The sequence below is a fragment of the Ictidomys tridecemlineatus genome, chromosome X (assembly GCF_052094955.1).
Source record: "Ictidomys tridecemlineatus isolate mIctTri1 chromosome X, mIctTri1.hap1, whole genome shotgun sequence".
NCBI classification, from domain to species: domain Eukaryota; kingdom Metazoa; phylum Chordata; class Mammalia; order Rodentia; family Sciuridae; genus Ictidomys; species Ictidomys tridecemlineatus.
In genome coordinates, this window is record NC_135493.1 from 58,126,592 (window position 1) to 58,142,813 (window position 16,222).

The 16,222-nt window shown below is 40.7% G+C and overlaps 1 pseudogene; it reads left to right on the forward strand.

Moving 5' to 3' along the window:
• The first annotated feature begins 7,459 nt into the window (after positions 1 to 7,459).
• LOC144371711 (protein ARMCX6 pseudogene) lies at positions 7,460 to 8,664 on the forward strand (annotated as a pseudogene).
• The last annotated feature ends 7,558 nt before the right edge of the window (positions 8,665 to 16,222 follow it).

Consider the following 16,222-nt stretch of genomic DNA (forward strand, 5'->3'; position numbering starts at 1 on the left):
TGATTTACATTTCCAGTAACAGTGTACAAGTATTCCCTTTTCTCTAAATTTTTACCAACATTTTGTCTTTTCAATAAGCCATTCTAACAGATGTGTGGTGGTGAAGATATTTCATTGTAGTTTTAATTTGAATTTCTCTGATGCTTACTGATGTTGAGAATTTTTTTGTATCCTGTTGGTCATTTGTATGTCTTTTGACAAATGTCCATTCAGGTCTTTTGTCCATTTTTTAAAAAATTAGGTTGTTTTCTTACTGCTGAGTTGTTTGAATTCCTTATATAATTTTAATATAAACCCCTTGTCATCATTATCCAAAGTATATGTATGAAGACATGAATTGGTGACAACATAATTTATATACAACCAGTGATATGAAAAGTGGTGCTATATATGTGTAATAAGAATTGTAATGCATTCCAATATCATTTATTTTTTAAAAAAATCAATAAAAAATAAACCCCTTGTCAGATGTATGGTTGTCAAATATTTTCTTCCACTATATAGTTTGTATTTTCAATCTATTAATTATTTCTTTTGCTGTGCAGAAGATTTTTAGTTTGATGTAATCCCATTTGTCTTTTTTTTCTCCTTTTTTGCCTGAAGTTTTGGGCTCATATTTTAAAAGTCATTGCCCAGAGCAATGTTATAATGTTATGGAGCTTTTTCCCTATGTTTTCTTCCTATTGTTTTATAGTTTCAGGTTTTACATTTAAGTCTTTAATCCATTTGAGTTTATCTTTTCTGCAGTGTTGGGGATTAAACCCAGGGACACTCTACCACTGAGCTCCATCCCAGCCCCTTTCATTTATTTATTTATTTTAAGCTTCCCAGGCTGGCCCTGTACTTTCAGTTCTCCTACCTCAGCCTCTTGAGTAGCTAGGATTACAAGTATTCATCAACACATCTGGCTCAACACACCTGGCTTGAGTTGATTTTTGTATATAGTGTGAGATGAGGGTCTAATTTTATTCTTTATATGGATAGCCAGTTTCCACAGCACATTTTATTAAAGTGTGTCTATTCCCCATTGTGTGTTTTTGGTACCTGTGTCAAAAACCAATTAGCCCTATATACATGAATTTATTTCTAGTATTTGTTCTATTCCTTTGCTCCATGTGTTCATTTTTATTCCAATGCAATGTGCTTTTGATAATTGTAACTGTGCAATGATGCTTCTACCTTTGATATTTTTGCTTAATATTCCTTTGGCTGTTAGGGGGTCTTTAATTTCTTCTTATGAATTTTAGGACTTTTTTTCTATTTTGTGAAAAATTTTTACATTGGGGTTTTGATAAATATTGCATCAAATCTGTAGATTGCTATGAGTAGTCTGGACATTATTAACTATAAGTTCATCTAGTCCATGAACACCTGGTGTTTTTCCATTTATTTGTGTCTTCTTTAATTTCTTTCATGAATGTTTTTAGTTTTCAGTTGTAAAAGTGCTTTATCTCCTTGGCTAAATGTGTTGCTAAATACAATTTTTTGGTAGCTATTGTAAATGAAATTATTTTTTTGATTTCCTTTTCCAACAGTTCATTGTTTATGTATAGAAATGTTACTGATTTTTGTTATTGTTTAATTGATTACTTTTAACAATTTTGGTGGTGTATTTAAGGTTTTCTACAGATAAGATCATGTCTTCTACCAACAGGGACAACTTCAACTCCTTCCTTTCCAATTGGTTTCATGTTATTGATTCCTTGTGCCTAATTGCTCTGGCTGGAACTTCTAGTACTATGTTGAATAGAAGTAATGTGAATGGATATCCTTGTCTTGTGCCTGATCTAAGAGGAAATTCTTTCAACTTTTCACCACTGCTCATATATGGCATTTATTGTGTTGAGTTACATTCATTTTATATATAATTTGTTGAGTTTTTATAGTGAAAGGGAATTGAATAATGTCAAATGCTTTTTATGTATCTACTGAGATGATCATTTGGTTTCTGTTCTTCATTTTTTTTTTTTGCCTGGAGATTGAACCCAGGGACACTCTACCACAGAGTTATATTCACATCCCTTTTTATTTTTTTGAGACTGGGTCTCATTAACTTTCCCAGGCTGGCCTCAACTTGAGATCTCACTGTTTCAGCCTCCCAGGTATCTGAGATTATAGCATGCACCACTGCATATAGCTTCTTCATTCTGTTAATGTTGTATATTACTTTGATTGATTTGTATATGCTGAACCATCTTTACATACTTGGGGAAAAATCTCACTTGATAATTTGAATGATCTTTTTAGATGCATTGAATTTAGCTTGCTAGTATTTTGTTTAGGATTTTGCAACTATGTTCAACAGGGATGTTGCCTGTAGTTTTCTTTTCTTATAGTATGGCTTTGGATGAGGGTCATGCTGGTCTTCTAAAATGAATTTGGAAGTATCCTGTTTTTCAATTTATTGAGAGTTTGAGAAAGATGGACATTAGTTCTTCAAATGTTTGGAAGAATTCAGCAGTGAAACTGTCAGGTTCTGGGCATTTCTTTGGAGACTTTTTACTACTAATTTAATATCTTAATACTCATTATTAGTATGTTCAGATACAGGCCTATATCTGTGCAAACCAACCTGAAGTTTGTGTTCATAGCAGCTGACCTGGTCCTGGGGTGGAACTGGAGCCAGATTCTACAGGGGCACCCCTGAGTCCTGGATCCATGAGGGCTGGCCTGGAGCCTGGAACTTCAGGGTGGTCTTGGAAGTCTCAGACTTCCAGGTCAAGCCTTGGAACCAGGGTCCAAATGGATGTGGTTATAGGGACTGGCCTGGTACTGGGCAAACCTGGAAACTGTGTCCATTAGTGCCTGTGGCCAGGTGTGCCAACCTGGTGCTGGTGTAGGCCTGAAGTCTGAGCCTGTGTGATTTGACCAGGCTTTGGATCCTGGAGTCACAGGGCTGGCTTTATGACTAGCTTTGCAGAGGCCAGGTACTAGAGCCAGTCCGGAGCCTGGAGCTGCTGGGGATAGCCTGGTGGTGGAGCAGGCCTAGAGACTGAGTCTTCTGGGTGGGCTTGAAGACCAGAGTATGTTGGCCTGCCTGGTACTGAGTTTTACTGGAATGGGCCTAGTGTGGGGTCCAAGACAATGTCTAGTGCTTACTTCTCTTTCCTTCCCCCACCAGCAGAGGGTGTCTCTCTTCATGCTGTGTGTCCTAGGTTTGGAGAAGGGGTGATGTGGATAATGTAAAAATATCCTGCCTACTCTCTTCAAAGAGTCTTTTCTTATTTCTGTACTACACCCAGGTGCTTTCATTCTTCACCTGTTTTCCTTAGCTCCTATGGAGTTATTTTCACATGTGGATAGTTCAAGTGAATGTTTCTGTGGACAGAGATGGTGGTGGGAGTATAAAAGTTGGGAAATCCTATTCTACCATCTCGGTGACATCTGCTAGGGTGGTTGTTTATAAAAAATATAATCACTGATTTAACAGCTTACTTGTTATGGTTTATTATCTACAGAAAGGAGTTTTTTTTCTTTTTTCTTTTTTTAAAATATAAAACATTAATAGATGTGGTTTGTTAGTTTATGTGAGATTTTTTCTATGTCTTGAGTCACTAAAAAATTCTTATTGGTGATTTGTGTGTTTTGGGGCATTTTTTTATTTCACCTAGGTTATCTAAATTTTTGGTATATAATTGCTGTAAACATTCTCTTATACTTCTTTTTTATTTATATAATATTTACAATAATGTCCTCAGATTTATTTTTTATTAGTAATATTTGTGTCTTATCTTTCTGTCAGTCTACCAAAAGTTTTGTCAATTTTATTTTTTCTAAAAGAACCAACTTCTAGTTTCATTGATTCTGTCTATTGTTTCACCATTCTATTATTGAACTCCACTGTAATTTTCTAACTTATTTTTTTTTCTGTTACCTTTGGTTTTAGTTTCTTTTTTCTTTATAATTCCTTAATATGTAAAATTAGATTGTTAATTTGTTATATTTTTCTTAATGTAGACACTTACTGCTATAAATTTCCCTTCATCTATGCTTTTGCCATCTCTCAAATTTTGTTGTATTGTGTTTTTAGTTTCATTCATGTTAAAATACTTGTTAAATTTCACTTTTAATGTTTTTTAACCCATTAGTTATTTAAGAGTATGTTGTTTACTTTTCACAGATTTGTGAATTCTCCACTTTCTTCTGTTATTGATTTTTAGTTTCATTCCACTCCATTGTAGTCAAAGAAAATCCTTTGTATGGTTTCAATATTTTCAATTTTTAGACTTGTTTTATCCTAACATATGGCTTATTTTGAAGAATATTCCACAATAGAAAAGATTATGTATTCTATTGTTGTTGGGTGGAGCATTGTATATATACTTGTTTGCTCTAATTCAATTATGATGTTGTGCAGAAACTTTTTAGTATTATATAGTCCCACTTTTCTAATTTTTCTTTTTTTTCTTCATGCTTTTGGTCTCATATCCAAGATATTATTGCCAAGCCAAATGTCATGAAGCTTTTCCTATATTTTTCCTTCTAGATATTTTAGACTTTTCTTTTTTAAAGAAGTTGTTATTTTTTTGGTACTGTAGATTGAGCCCAGGAGCACTTATCACTGAACTACATCCTGGACCTTTTTTAAAAAAATTACTTTGAGGCAAGGTTTTGCTAAGTTGCTTAGGGCCTCACTAAGTTGCTGAGGCTGGCTTTGGATTGTGATTCTGCCTTCACCTCCCAAGTGGCTGGGATTACAGAAGTGTGCCACCATGCCCAGCTAGAGTTTTCTTTAATGAATTTGAGATGATTTTTATTTCTTGTACAAGATAAATGTACAATTTCATTGTTTTGCTTTGGCTATCTAGTTTTCTAACACCTTTTGTTGAAGAGACTTTGCTTTCCCCATTGCACATTCATGATGCCCTTGTTGAAAATGAATCAGTATTTGAACCTCTAACAACATGTTTAGTTTTGTGGGTCTTTTAGCTTTTAGATAAACAGAATCACATCATAATATTGTTTTGTGCTTTTGTTGCTAACATTATCTGAGATTAACCCCTACTGCTCCATATAGTACTTACTGTCATTTGTGAATATAACTATCACTTATGAACATATTGTATTGTATTTTTCTATCCTACTGCTGATGGATATTTAGGTTGCTCCCAGTTTACAGCTATTATGAACAGTGCTGCTATGAACATTCTTTTAAAAGTCTTTTGGTGAACATATGCATGCATTTCTGTTAGGTATTAGGTCATAAATTATGTATGTTTTTTCTCTGAAAACAAAATTAGCGTTTGAAAACTGAAATGCAGTGATTTCTGCAAGATAAACGCTACTTTATGGGGGGGGAATCTTATCCAAGATACAGCTGTGTTCATCATGTCCCACTGTTTAGGTACCTTAACATTTGATATTGTAACTACAATGTGTTTTGCCTTAAATCTTACTCTACAAAACAACCTGCAGTGGCATTTTAGCAAACATCACTTCAGAAAACTCCCTATATACTTAAAAGCATAAACAAACCTTATTAACAAGCCTGTATTTTCAAGAAAAATCAACAGAGATAAGAAATAAATATTTAAAATATCTCTATCTCACTTTTTTTTGTGGGGTCCAAGCAGAATGATGCATATTAGTGGCTGAGGGTAGGGAAAGTAAGGAGATGTGCTGCTGTCCTGTATTCTAAGAGAAGACAAAGAAATAGAAATAGACAGGTACTCCAAAGAAGGTATATTTTCTCCCTGGAAATCAGACAAAGGTAAAATATAACCAAATGTAAATGCACTTTCTTTTGGCTTCTAGCATTGACAAATAAATAAATGAGTGGCATTCTGTTATGTTGGGGGCAAGAGAAAATGGCAGGTACATTTTTGCATTACTGTTGGTAGGAGGGGATTTTGGGGACCATGACTCATTGGTGATGTTGGTGACATATGTCTCAAGTAATCAAGAACACTTGAGAGGTGAAGTATTTTTTTGATTCTGCAATCAGCTCCCTGTTAATAGGTGCATGAAGAAAATTCTGTTCTGGTTAAGAAGTGCAAGTTGGTGTTGTAAGAATGAAGATCACCTGGAAAGACAGGATCAAGATTATATAGAATCAGCTTCTCCTACAGGCCTGCCCAATCTACTGGCTCATTTCAGTTCTCTAAAGGATACATAGGACCAGGAAGAGAGATGTTATTGGGGATCCATGAATGAGAGATGGAAAACATCCAGACAGTAAAAGAATACTGGCCTACCACTCCACATTAAAAGTTCATTAACCTACTGAAAGAGGTTGTTTTGCCTGTCTGTCTGTAGAGGGCAGCAAAACCCAATAGAAAAGAAGAGGAAGCCAATGACAGGATATTTGGTACACACTGAAGAAACTTGTGTTAATTTAAGGAAATATCAGGCTTGAACCTGTCACAGACGGTGGTAGATGCAAGTGCTAAACCAAAACTTACTCTTCTGCTGTATTCATAAATCCTGTAATTACATCTTTTGGCTCTGAGTAAGCAGGGTCAATATTTATAAAGCAGAAATGGGGATACGGTAAGGTAGAGCAAAAAAAAAAAAAATAGGCATTTGTAGAGGGACAAGATGACAAAGTACCAGAAGGACAAGGTAGATGCTGAGCTTGAGACATAAATGGTAGACTTCAAAGCTTCCATTTAGGGAAATTGCGCCTGAGTCTTATGTACCAGAGCATCTAAAATCCCCATTCTCTATTGTCTGTCTACCTATACACAAAAATACAGGAAGGGGAGGGAGAAAATTCCTCCATATAGTGCCATATGCCTGAAGATAAGGGGTGAATGTGGGGTGTCAGAGTCAGAATACAGGGTCCAGAGGTAACTCAGCTTCTCCTTCTCCCTGGCTTTATTCTACTCTTTTTAATTTTGGTGCTGGAAAGAGGCATGTACTGTACCTCAGGGGAACTGCAGAAATGAGCTAAAAGGAGGTAAATATCAGAGGAGAAACATTTGAAAATTAAGATTCTAACTCAAGAAATAGAGATACATATAACCCCGTATCGTGTGTGTTGACATGTATTTCTGATATGTCCTTTCATATCAAAGCTCCATGTATATTAACAAGAATCTAAAGCTATATGGGATGGCAATATAAAGCTTGTGACTGGCGGGGGGGGGCGGTGGTAACAATATGATTCCTAGAACATCACCACTAGATAAATTTTCTAGAATAAGACCCAATTGTGCCTTGTTCTAGATGTATTATGTCTACAAATTATGAATTACAGAAAACGTGTAAAAGTTGGCTCTAGAAATCTCTATAGTTACTTTCCCACTAAACACAAGAAGATGGAATCCAGTAAGAAAAGACCCGAGGAGTGGGTCATTTCAGACCAGGGAGAGGACAAGTACAGTCTTTGATCAGGAGTTAAGGGTGCAAAAAAAGCCAAGACCAGGGGGTGAAGTAAACTTCAATCATACCTAAAAAAGGATCCAAAGACTCACAGAGAGGATACTTTACCAATAAATAAGAATAATATTTTTTTTTAAATAAAAAGGATAATATGGGGAGGGGTGATACTGAACACAATAAAAGTGTCAGTTGTATAATAGACCTCTCCAAGTGTCCTTCTATTCAGGGAAAAAAGTTGTTTGCTGAGCCCAAGGATGCTGTTTTTTCACTTAGCCACAATATCAGGAGTCATTTGGCCAACCTTTCCATCTGTGGAAACACACTCCCCACCCCCCACCCCACTGTGAGGGAGGAAGCTTTGTGTGCCCCAGGTAACTTGAATGCCAGTACTGAAAATCAGGGCCAGATTAAGATGTTCATCAATGAAGTGTGTCAGGAGACTGTGCCACGTAGCTGCAACTCATTTCTGCAGCAGGCCGGATTAAATTTGTTAATAAGCATGACAGTTATTAATAACATGCTTGCCAAGTCCGTTTCAGACTTGAAGTTTCCTTTGATACCCGAAAGAAGTGGCTGCGCTAAGGTTCAGGTTTTAGAACCGCTGATGGGTTTGTCTGAAAAGCCACTCTTGGCAGGGGAGTTGCTGGGTGCCCAGATGCTGCTCTCATTCATGTCCCTCTTTATCAGAAGTGCAAACAGAGAGGTTCTCCTGGAAACCCTCACCCCTTAAATAGCCTTCTGGGACAGAATGGGACCGACTCCACACAAACCCTGCTAGGTTTGCAGATGTCAAAGAATCTGCAGTGGGTGCTACTGAGGATCCAGCCTTAGGCAGTCACCCCATCACCGGGGGTCACTGGGGCTGGGTGCACGTTCCAGAAGCTAGACTGAAGACCACACTCTTTTTGGCCAGGCAGGGCTCCCCCGCAGAGCTTTGGGTGATTCCTTGATTTTGCAGTCTGCAGGCATTGTGCATTGTAAATTACTCCCTTGCAGCCCTCTTGATGCAGTAAAGGGATCACTGTGGCTCGCCTGCTGCAGATAAGGGACATCAAACTAGAGTACCACCAGTGCTCGCTTGCCTGTGATGGTCTCCCTGCCCGAGAGGGACCGCTTTGCAGAGGCCAGGCCCATCTGGGAGCTCATGCTGAAAATGCATCTGCCGCTGCCTACGTTGAAGTATTTTCCTTTTCTCTTTCTTCGACACCAGCCCACGGATGGCGAACCTGTTCATCCACAAAGTGCACTCCCCATGTATCCATTGTACTGACTTAACTTCCTCCGCCCAAGTCTGCATCTGTGTGTATCATCAATAAACTTGTGTGCTTTGATTGGCAAAAAGAGAGAGACATGGTCCTTGTCCTTGAGCCTGCAGTCTGCACCAAGAGAAAAGCCTGCATGCACAATAAACGCCAGCTGACCGGGGGTGGGGGCCGCTCTCTGACAGATGCACACTTGTCAGTGCTCATAGGAGACAGGGGCAGAAAGGGGCGGCTGTGCTCAGCAGAAGCTCCAAGAAGGGAGATGGGGGCAGGGTCGACAGGTGGGGCACAGGGAGGCTGGGGGAATGCTGATGGAATGTTGAGTGAACTGGGAAAGACAGCACTCTCCAAGCAGGACACAGGGGTGCCCGATGCAGAGGAATCCCGCAATAAAGGTGATGGTGATTCCTTGACTGCCAGCCTAGAGAGGAAGGTCAGTGTCCTTGGTGTTTGTGCATTGCTTATGGTGGTGGTCGATGGTGGGGATGGTGGTGGGGGCAGTGGGGGAGGCTCCCAGTCACGCATCCATGCACATCCAGTGCATAATTATCACAGTAGAGATTGCCACTTGCCCAGGGCCTACTTGACCTCTCTTTCCCCTGCAAAGCTGCTGTCAGACCTGCTTCCAGCCCTCCTCCCTGTCTTGGGAACCCAAGCACTGCTTCCTGGCAGGGTGAGAGGGTTGTCTACTGCTTCATTTGGGTGAAACTCCTCTCCTCCATGGCTCCCCTTGTATGTCGGGTGGGACCCAGGAAGGGAATAGGGGAGCCCTCCAGGAACTCCCTGTGGGGGTGGTAGGGAAAATGTGAAGGGTGCTTGGTGCAACCAGCCTCGGCCTATCCATCCATCTGGACACACCTGCATACCATCCCTCCAAGGTCCCTGCACCCCTGTGAGGAAAGGAAGTGCCCCTCCGTGCGTGCGGAACCGTGGGCCCAAAGGGCTGGCCAACTCATTCTGCCACACTGTCCCCAACATATCCAGGCCCCTCCCAGGAATCCTCAGCCCCTGTCGCCAAAGTCACATTCTCTGTGGGTGTGTGATGTGCGCGCCAGTGGCCTTCCTCCGAAGCCAGGATTTCCCTTGGATGGTGCTGTTTCTGTGCCCTGTGCCCTCTCCCGGAAGGTGTCTCTGAGATGCTGCCGTGGGTCACCGTGCCCTGGACAGCAGTGGCCTGCCTGCCTGCAGGGTGTTCTGCCTTCTGCCTGCTGTCCTCCACACAGAACTTTGTTTCCTTTTCATTTTTTCTTTTCCTTTCCACCAGAGTTTGGTTGGGTTCCAGGTGGGTTAGAACTTTGCTGCTTGCACCGTGTGCCCCAAACTCTATGCTGACTCGGGCACCTTCCGGTTCTGCCTACCAACTCTGGGAAGCCCTCCAACTGGGAATGGGGATGCTGCATCTCCTCATCCTGCACCTGGGATGGCCAGCAAGAGACCTGTGGGCGCTGCCACACCACACCCCCATGGAGGCTCATCCCCACCCCTGACCGCAGGCCTCCTTGGCTAACCCTGGGGCCCTGTCTTATCTCCCAACAGCAGCTGACAGGACCACCCATTCCTCCCAGGTGAGCCACAGGTAGGCCGGGGCGTCCATTTGACAAGGAGGATTTCCCTGCAGCCTTCATGCTCTTTTCTCAGTCCAGCCTGCCCTACCAGTGCTGCCTTCAGTGACACCTCCTTGCTCCGCCTCTACTTGCTCCTAGATTCTGCCTCAAATTAGCACGTGCCTCCCCACTCCTCTGCATGCTACCACATCCCAGATGCCCGTTTGTGCATAGTTGTCCCCCATCTTCTGGGCACTGGAGGCTTCAAGGCTGTAGCTGACTCCAAACTCAGAGAGGGCCTCGGAGGCTTCCTGCCCATCTCCTGAGCAGCTCTTTCACAGGGAAGCCTGCAGGCATCCAAGTGCCTCCACGTGAGGCCTCGGCCCAAGGCAAAACCTTCCTTGTCCATTTACTGGCACTGCCCTCCCCCAAACACTCCCTGTGTCTGCAGGTGCAGCACTCTGAACTTCCCTCATCCCTTGGCAGTTTATAGGGATGCCAGGTAGGATCCCAGTTCCATGTGGGTTCTGTCTCCTCAGGGAGGCCGGTGGAGGGGAGTGGGGAGCATGCCTGCCACCCAGGGCTGGATCGAGACACTGAGAGGGGGGCTTTCAACTGTGGCCAGAGCACCAGCGCCCCCACCCCATAGGTATAAGCACAATTAAAACAGCCCTGAGCCACCAATCACAAAACTCACCTGTCTGCTTCAACGACAGGACACTGTTTCTGGGCTTTCCTGTGGCAAACACTGGGCAGGCTCATCCATGCTGGGCTTGCCAGGTACTATGAAGGAGGTGCCCTGTCAGGAAGGTGCCGCCCCAGCCTGAGTTGTCTCTTCTATAAATATTGCAACTGCCACCTCAGACTGCCTTCCAGCTCCAGAAGGGGCCCTGGTTTTGCTTCTTATTCATCTCATTAGGACCTTTACATCGGGTGCCCCGAAGCCACTGGCTTCCACGCTACCTATCACCTGTGCTTCCCCCTCTCCTGGGGATCCTGTGGTTTGAAGACCCTCACTCCCACACTCCTGAAAGTGCATGCAACGTTGCAGACATCCAGCTTCCCCTAGGCCCATCCAGTGCCAAGTCCTGCATTCCCACTGGGCCCTATGTGTCACTCTCAAAGCAGTTTCCACCCCACTTTTAAGTGGCACACGTGCACCAGCACACTCATCACACACCAAGTCAACCCCTGTGCCTTAGCATCACGAGGCTGGGCTAACAGGTGGGCAGCTGTGGGCAGGATTTGCTCCTGCCCGCCTTCTAGAATTCACTGATAAGGCCTGGACCGCAGCAGGGCCCTGCCCCAGAGCCCAGCACACCCCTGCAGAAGTTCCAGAGCCCCGCCCCTGCCTGGTGGAAAAAGTGGAAAAAGATGTAATGCATGCATCTTCTCACAGTCTGCCACTCCCCTCCTCGCTTTGCTCATGGCCTCCTTTTCACCCAGGACGTTCATTTACACTGACTGCCTCTGTCTTTGTGGGCAGCTTAGGATGCCACCCCCACACACTCCCTGATTACTAAAAGGGTCTCCTTTATAGCCCCCCAGTGCTTTCATACCTGCCATTTCAAGTTTTGCTTCATGGGTCTGTCTGCTGGGCATTTCCTTTTGGGCAAGGTCTGCAATAATGAAGTGATTTGCCTTCTTTTCCCCGATGGATAACCACTAGTTATCCAGCACCACTGGTTGAGCACTCCATTCCTGGGCCACCGTGTAGCACATTGTGGCACCCTCATGCACCCAGCCCAGCAACTCCTCTGTGCCTTCCAGGCACTGAAGTCTCTCTTGAGGCACAGCTCTTTCTCCCAGGAACTCCTAATGGACTTGGGGAGCCTCGTCTCCCTGGGTGGCCCCGGGGAGGTTGGTGTGTGTGTGTTGGTATGGGGGGGCCTGTGGCTGCCTGTGAGAAGCCATCAGCTTCAGATACCTTCTCAGATACCTTCTCAGATACCTTCTAAGATACCCACAGAAAGCTTGGGAATCCCTGCGAATTTAGCACCATCTGAATCTGAGCACTCTTTTTTTTCTCCCAAATCACAGAATGTGTGCAAGACAAAACCAAGTTCCTGAATAGTGTTCTGCATCCAATTATAAGTATTTTGTATGCTATAATATCATTCATTAGTATATGTGATTTTGCATTTTCTTATGTAGTTTTGAATATTTCCAGCATGATGAGTTTTGTTTTTTTTTTTTCCTCTTGGCAAGTATATTGAGTAAGTGAAGGACAAGATCAATAGGACACTATTTTTGTCTTATTTTCTTTTGAGTATTGTACTTATGAATGCATTTCCCATTCAAAAATAAATTTACTAAGAAATAGTTTTTATTCGTATGTAGAAATGTTATTGATATAGCATTGCCAGTCTGCTGTCAGGCTCTTTTTGTGAACTCGCTTATTAATTTTATTATTTTTCTTTTTTTCTGACTTCTCTAGTAGACTAACATAGTTTACAAATTATGACAGTATTATCTCCTCCAGCTATTCGGTAGTTCGTAGTTCATTTCTTTTACTTATCTCTCTGCACTGTCAAGGTCCTCCAGAACAGCAATACTGATGATGCAGTGCATATTTCTCCTGTTTCTGATTTTAATAGTCTATGTTTTAGTGTAAGGTTGATGTCTGCTGCAGGTTTCTGAATAAATAATATGTCATATTTATATAATCAAATTTATAAAGCAGTAAAAATGAGTGAAATAGACCTGTATGTATCAATCTAGATTATTCTTAGAAACCTAACACTGAGTGAAGTATCAGTTTGCAGAAAGATATTGTAAAATGCTATTTATATAATTATAATATCTGAGATGGTACTATATATTATTTAGTTTATCTGTATATGTATATATATGTGTTTATATATATAATGTATATTTGTGTGAATGTATGTGTATATATATATAATTTTTAAATGCTCACCAAAGAATGCATCAATTTTGAAATACCAATTGCCTCTTGGAGGGGATGAAGCAAATGTGACTGCTACAATATAAGTAATTTAAATTCATTAAAAGAAAGGTGTATTGTGTGCCTGATACAATCAATACAAAGTACTTTCACCTAAACATATCCTCAAAATTTTTATAACAGTAAGAAATGCAAGGAAATCCCAATAGCTTCTCTGGGTAGAGGAAAGGTAATCTACCAATCAGATTGGCATCAGACTTGCTATTCATAATACATGATTCTAAATGTCCACATATTTAAAATGTCTTTACATCCTTACAGAATATGCCCCAACTCTATGCCCAAATACACTATCAAGCTTGTTTGTTTTGTCAATAAAGATGTTATTTAAGCACTTCTTAGCACTCAAAAAGCCCCAGGCCAATCCCCAGCACCATAAAAACAAAAGAGGTTTTCAGGACTGAAAGTATTCAGAAAGGTAGCAGAATACAACAGTTACTAATAGGGCATTATGTAAAAATGTGGATGTGTAACCGATGTGATTCTGCAATCTGTATTTGGGGTAAAAATGGGAGTTCATAACCCACTTGAATCAAATGTATGAAATATGATATGTCAAGAGCTTTGTAATGTTTTGAACAACCAATAAAAAAAGAAAAAAAAAGTAAGGAAGTTTTTAAACTGAAAAAAAGTATTAAGAAATTTTACTTCTGGCAGTCCTTCTTTTAGAAAGTTCTTAAACATGTACTCCAAGAAAATGAGGTAATAAGTCTAAAGTAAATATGGACCGTAGGAAATAGTGATCCCAACTTGAGAAAGCAGTTAAGGTTATTTTTTTTTCTTTTTAACATTTTTATTGGTTCTTTTTCATTATACTCAACAATAGAATTCAGTTTGATATAATTGTACAACCATGGAATATATTTTATTTCTAGGTAGGACCCTATTCTTATGGATGTGCATGATGGTAGTATTCACTATGGTGTATTTCTACAAGTACACAGAAAAATTGCACATTCATTCCACTTTCTTTCCTTTCCTGTCCCCCTTCCTTCCCTTTATTTCCCTTTGTATAATCTACTGAATAGCTATTCTTCCCCTCTTCTCCATTATTGTGGGTAGCTTCCACATATCAGTGAAAATATTCAACCTTTGGCTTTTTTTTTTTAATATGACAGCCAAATACCAAGGTTTAACCAGACCAAAGTGGAGCAAGATGAGAAAAGATTTAGGGTAGCATGTGAACTCATGAATAACAGGGTACCTGGTAAAATGAATTGAGACATTAGAAAATTATTGAGAGATTAGAAAAGTGGAGGATATGATAAAGGAAAATTAGGGAGAAAGAAAACCAATTAGATAAATCTCTTAAGATAACGTTACAGTTGGGGATGTGGCTCAAGAAGCAGCCCTCTTGCCTGGCATGCGCGGGGTGCTGGGTTCGATCCTTGGTACTACATAAAAATAAAGATGTTGTGTCCACTGAAAACTAAAAATAAATAAATAAATATTTAAAAATTCTCTCTCTCTCTCTCTCTCTCTCTCTCTCTCTCTCTCTCTCTCTCTCTCTCTTTCTCTTAAAAAAAAAGAAAGAAACCTTTACAGTAATGATTCCCAATGAATCATGCCTTCATGCCTTCTGGTATCTACAGCATTGTGTGATCCCATCCCACATGAACTTGGGCCTGGCAATATAATTGGCTCTAAGTAGTTTAAACGTTAGCAAACTTGGTCCAGGAAGAGGCTCAAACAGCAAGGCTTGCATTCTTCCAGCTTGGAAACCATCATGTGTGGAGCTGCCTAGGCCAATTCTATAGAGGATGGGACCATGCAGAATGAGACAAACTTTTCCAATTGAGAACCCTTAGAAAAAGTTGCCAGATAAAATATAGGTCTCACAGTTAAATTTGAATTTCAGTTGAACATCATATTTTTAGTTTATGTTCCAAATATACTTAAAATATTAATTGTGCATATGGAATTCAAATTTAACTGAGTACCCTATATTTTTACTTGCTAGTTGTTATGGTTAGATCTTAAGTGTCCTCATAGGCTCTTGTGTTAAAGGCTTGGTCCCCAGCTGATGGTGCTATAAGAAGCTGTTGAAAACTTAGGAGGTAGGGTCTAGTGGAAAGAAATGAGGACAACTGAGATCTTTCTCTTGAAGGGGATATTCAGATCCTGGTCCCTTTCTCCTCTCTTCTTTCTTCTCTCTTCTCTCCTCTCTTCTCTCCTCCCCTCCCCTCCCCTGCCCTGCCCTCTTCTCTCTCTCTCTCTCTCTTGACCACCATGAGGTAACTAGCTTTGCTCTACAACATGCTCTCCTCTATGATGTTATGCCTTGCCACAGGACCAAAAGCAATATGAAACTATGAGCCAAAATGAACGGTTCCTCCTTTAAATTGTTTTCCTCAGGTATTTTTGTCACAGCAACAAATGTTAGATATGGCACATCATACTAGATATGAAGCTATATCATGTAAGATATGGCAATCCTAGCTTCAGGAAAACCAGCCCTCAGGTGAACTGTCAGCTGACTATACTCATATAAGTGAACTCAGACAAGACTAATTGAAGAACCAACTAGGTAAACTAGTACAAATCACTGATACACAAAATAAAAAAAATTAAAATGGCTATTTAATGCTACTGACTTTTGAAATTTATTTTTTATGAAATAATGGTCCACATATATACAAAAGAAAATTGTGCCCTTGCTCCAAAAGTACAACTGGTTAAGATACAGCATCAGTTCAGCATTTGATTCAATGGAAAGGAAAAGAATCTATTGAATTCTAAATATGAAAATAATCTCCCTCTAGTGACACAAAGGGGCTTGACCTTGGATCCTAGAACATTTCTAAACAACTATAGTAGGATGGATTAAATTAGAAACTAACCCCAAGTGTCCCTAGGATCTGACTGTGCAACATGAGATGGTACTGATTTGAACTAGCTCCCAAGTTACTAAGAGGGATGCAGATAAATATTCCTAGGATAAGATGCATTCATAACCTGATATGGTTGGTTTATACCTTGCCCCTAACTACCACACCAGAAGACAGTGGATAAATATACCATGAAGTGATCAAAGGGATATAAAGGCAACCTTCCCACAACTCAAGAAAGGCCTAGATTGAACTTGTGAACATTTTTGAGGGATTGAGAACTAATCAGGTGTTATT